The sequence below is a fragment of the Magallana gigas genome, chromosome 10, assembly GCF_963853765.1.
Source record: "Magallana gigas chromosome 10, xbMagGiga1.1, whole genome shotgun sequence".
NCBI lineage: Eukaryota > Metazoa > Mollusca > Bivalvia > Ostreida > Ostreidae > Magallana > Magallana gigas.
In genome coordinates, this window is record NC_088862.1 from 15629601 (window position 1) to 15634882 (window position 5282).

The window sequence follows — 5282 nt, forward strand, 5'->3', positions numbered from 1 at the left end:
TGTTTACGTGTAACTTTTATATCAAACCCACTCTCATTGGTTGATTACTGTATGCTAAATTAAACGATATACTGGCGGCAAATTTATTTCCGAATTACTTTCAAACTTCCGTATCTTGCAGGTCTATTTCTGTGGATTTTAAAAACGGCTTTTAATACGATGATGTTTTCATAAGTTACTTTCTCATTAGAATGTTATTGATAGTTTGTCATCTAATTGTATGGTCCATTGTTCATGTTGTGAGATGATATCTAAAAAAAAAAAAAACCACCTCTCTTCTTCAGTGCACAGATTTTGTTCCCTGTAGAATATCTTTTCTTCATATTGATAATATTATTTCAATTAAGTCCCCCTCTCTCTCTCTCTCTCTCTCTCTCTCTCTCTCTCTCTCTCTCTCTCTCTCTCTCTCTCTCTCTCTCTCTTTCTCTCTCTCTCTCTCTCTCTCTCTCTCTCTCTCTCTCTCTCTCTCTCTCTCTCTCTCTCTCTCTCTCTCTCTCTCTCTCTCTCTCTCTCATTCGTTCGTACTGCCCAGGTACATGTATAGTGTGTCCACCGAATTCAGTCAACCTCATCTTCTTTACTTTGACAAGTTAGGAGACTTCGTCACATGGATAAATTTCCACTTGCTGCTTAGTGAAATAGAATATCTGTAATAAGATAAAAATCGTTGTGCATTGTACAGGTATTTATATAAGTACAGTCAGTGATATCTTTACTTCCTCATTCCCAGTCAAATTTGGTGTACGACAAGGAGATAACTTGAACCCCATATCATTAAAAATATCAATGACTTGCCATACTGTAAGGTTGTAAGACTCTGCGCATGCCTTATAATGCATATTAAAAAATATAGACTGTTTGATGTATTCGAATAGATATGACCATTGCGTACAATCATGACGGCATTTGGCAAAAGTTGAACCCTTCATGTAAAAAATTAATGTGACTTTAAACTTTAAGTAACTATACCAGATTTGTTAGACATACATTGTACAGACAGGGGACAGGCTCATAACTTTTTGAAGACTGAACTTTATTTTAAGAATTAAAGGCCTCGTAGTATTTACTTAAATTTACATACAAAAATTGTCTTCCTACAAATGTTAATTTAAAAATAAAATTCGGTGTCATGCATGACTGCTTTAGATAGCGATTTAAGCTATCTATTATAATCAAATACTTTTCTGCTGATTTGAGAAAAAAAAATTCAAGGTGTAGTGGGCAACCTTAAATTGTTACTTTTCTAAAATATATTGTACAATGTACATGATTGTATTTTACTTATTTTGACCTGAGAGTGGGGCGAGGCGCCGGCCCCGTCAAGGACAGAATGCCAGTATCTTACTGGGACTATATTTTTGGGTCTTGTGGTAAAAACGTCCCCTGATTTACGATGGACGGACCACGCTCCGCTGTCCAATGATACACACACTACCAATTACATACCAGGAAATGTAGGTGATACCTGTCAATTACTTATATATACAATTATATATACATAGAAAGCAGATTCATGCTAGAAATATTATCGTGATTTTTCGTATTTTTTTTTTTCATATTTCATGTATAGTATTAATTTTTACCGTTAAAACATCTGAAATCGTATATGGCATTTGTAACGTATTTGTTTAGTAAACTGAAATTAGTATAAATTTACATGTAGACCATGTGCCGTTCGATTTACAATTCCATTCACATGCTAGTTATTATCTATCAAATGTTTATATCAGGCTCAAAATCTACCGGGTAATTAATTTTGCCGAGGAGAAAAATTGAAAGTTAAACCGAAGTCGATGTGCAGTAGATTTATCTTCGCAATGATAATGATTTCACAAAATCCCAAGACGATTCTCATTGAAATCACCCACACTAAAAACAAAAACTTTTATAGGATTAATGTGAGGGTCTAACAATTTGAAAAAGACAAACCGTTCACAGAGAAACATTCAGCGTCACATGTTTTTAATCTGAAACACTTTATCCTCATCTTACGCACAATTCCCTTTTTTATATGTAGAAATGTGATCGTGATTTTTCGTATTTTTTTTTTTTATATTTCATGTATTTATAATTTTTACCATTAAAACATCTTAAATCGTATGGCATTTGTATTTTGATTATTATTTAAAATTTATGGTTCCACTGTAAAAAAAAAAACAAAAAAACAAATGGGGGGGGGGGGGGTCTACATGTACATGTATAACTTAAAGAGAAACTTAAGCTATACAAAAAAGGTATAAATTTGAGGACCCCCTCCCCCCTCCCCCCACCAGCTTTTATAACTTTATAACCAACATCTCTGAAATCAAATATATTAAAAATACAATACTCCTCAACACCATGTTACAGCAAGATCCCCGACTTTATATATAAAACCATGTATGTTTTTTATTTGTAAAAATATATATAATTTGTCATGATTTCAAAAGGGAATCGCCTTAAGTTGATGACCAAAGCGGTGTCTTTGTACATGTCATCGTCTCTTATCATTTTCAAATTGGATTTCTATATCATGTTTCCCATTTTTGACTTGGAAATATTCTTCTCCATTTAATAATTGAATGCATATGACATTGTATATAATTTATATGATGATTATATTCATTTTGATATTCGCAATCTTCTTATTAAAAGTTTTTTCACGTACTTAAATATATTTTATATCAGACACTGTGTTTATATTACATGTATATATGCGAATCTCCAACTGAGAATACCATTTTCTTATAGTTATATATACAGTCTTGATATATTATCTTTCTTTGACTGAAAATTTCTCGAAATAACTAACTTTATATGTATTCAGATCAAAAATATTTTTCACCTTTTCCATTTTCCTTCACCGAATTAAGGAAGTTCGTGTAATGAGATGTGCTACATGCATTTGTTTTCTTAATATTTTAAAACAAATAAGACGTCAAATTAACGTGTCTGGAGCTCAGTCTAGCCTCTTATAACGAGTTACATTAAAGCTGACTCCTCAGATTTATTTATCCTGTTTCTGATAAAGAACTCCGAAAACCTATGACGTCACCAGCGTGGTCATCGAGACCCCGGAGGCGAGACTTTAACTCCCATTGATTGGTCAGCGATTGACAGCTGATGACAGGTGTATTACCTACAGAAGGTCTATTTAAGGTAAACTCGATCATTTTGGTCTATTAACATCTTTTTGCACGTGCAAAAATGCATCTCCGTTTGCTGGTTTTGGCCTGTGCTGTTGCTGTCTGCTACGGGCAATGGTGGGGGTTCGACGACGACCGATTCGAGAACAGATTCGAATGGAGGGATGATATGTTCGATGATAGGCCGTTTGGTTTCGTGTCCAGGGGGTTTCAGCAGCCTACCTGGAGAACACGCCAACGACAGACTGGGTTTGTGAGGCGACAATCGTTATTGCCGCGACAGTCTTTCTATCAGCCAAGATTCGGTAAGTACATGTAATATTAGTAGCACATTTGATTGACCACATGTGTCTTTATACATTGTTAATGTGTTGGCGCAAAATTAATTTTGATGTTCTTGAGTTATTGGAATTGTATAAAGCGCCAGACATGCATCTCTCTCTCTCTCTCTCTCTCTCTCTCTCTCTCTCTCTCTCTCTCTCTCTGTATGTAAGAAAAATTCCCAACTATCACTGCATGCTTTTAGACGAATTGAAATATTATGCAAAAAAAAAAAAAAAAAAAAAATTAGTATACCAGAAGTAAGGTCACATTGTTGTAGTTAGGTAACTTGTGAAAACGTTACATGCAAATAAGAAGTGAAACGGAAAGGAATTATTATCCTATATTACAATTACGCATAAAATACCGACATTTATTTATTGATAAAATAGCCAAAGACTACTTTAACAAAATCTGTTATTTTTTTCCCAATTTGTGTTTAAAGTGGCCTATTGGCCCGACGATCCGGGTGTTGAATTTTATGCTTATGTATAGTAGTTGGGACTATATAGACCGTGGATATCGGCCTGGGTAGCTCAGTGGTAGAGCTCCTGACTAGAGTTGTAGGGGTTCGATTCCCGGTCCATTTATATGTTTTCGATATTTCTCCTTTCCTATTACACTTATTACTGTTGATACTTTTTTTTGAAATTGTAAACACTCTAGACGAATAAATAGATTGCTTACTTACTGTAAGTGCATACATGTAATAACCCTGATTTCATTATTCTATATGTATATACTCTCAAAATTCATTTGCTTTCAAATCCATGGCAACTCGGCAATCAAATAAGGACATTGTACATCTACATGTATTTATTTTATTATATTATCTATCAATGTAGAATATTATATTATTATTATTATATTATCTATCAATGTAGAAAGAATTTTATTTATTATCAATTACCTGTACCAATTCATCAATTTACACAATCTTTATTTCTGATTTATGTTTCTACAGATGTAAATTATTATGTTATATTCTTTTCTCCAGGCAATCGATTTTTCTACAGTGACGATGGCTTTGATTGGTAGACTCAAATCACGCGTGCCAAGAAGAAATGGCTGCCATATGGTTCCTAAGCTGTGATATTTTCATGACAATTGTTAAGAATATGTTAGGAGTTACTCATGTTGTATATGGAGTTAACATATATCGTGCATTTCGTGTCATCATGTGATTTTTCTATATGCATGTTCATGCCAATAATAAACCTTTTTACTATATACTTATACATACCTTGTATCTTGTCTGCACGAACAGTTTAATTTAATTCAGTTACTATTGTCTTTTAAGTAGAAACTGCCATAAACGATGATTAAATATCATAGTATATAATCATAGTATTTTAAAAGAAAATGAAATTCGAAACAGAATTACTTTCATATAGTCTCTAGGTAGAGACAAACACCTCTCTCTCTCTTTCTCTCTCTCTCTCTCTCTCTCTCTCTCTCTCTCTCTCTCTCTCTCTCTCAACTGCGGTTGTTTTTGGCTTTTAAACAAATTGCACGACGCCCTGACCTGTGATATCTCAATCAATACAAATTATATCCTAAACAAAAAATTGACATATTATATTAACCTAAATCAGAAAATAATCTCGCGATCATATATCAAACAACAAAAAAACCCTATACCTTCCAAAGCCGATTTAAAGATAATACTAGTAATCAAGATATCTTAATGATTTAAGCTTTATCAGTATCCGTTAGGTTCTATTGAATATATTTCATTAAAATAATTTTTGCTCCTCCTCCTTGCTCCCACGTGACTGTGTATATTATGGCCGATTATTAAATCCCGAAGCCAAACTTGATGAAACTTGTTCGATG

The 5282-nt window shown here is 33.5% G+C and overlaps 1 long non-coding RNA gene across 1 annotated transcript; it reads left to right on the forward strand.

The window, feature by feature from the left end:
* The first annotated feature begins 3180 nt into the window (after positions 1-3180).
* Positions 3181-4676, forward strand: LOC136272235 (uncharacterized). Its single transcript, XR_010710198.1, has 2 exons — positions 3181-3430; positions 4444-4676. It is a non-coding gene; the product is annotated as an uncharacterized lncRNA (long non-coding RNA).
* The last annotated feature ends 606 nt before the right edge of the window (positions 4677-5282 follow it).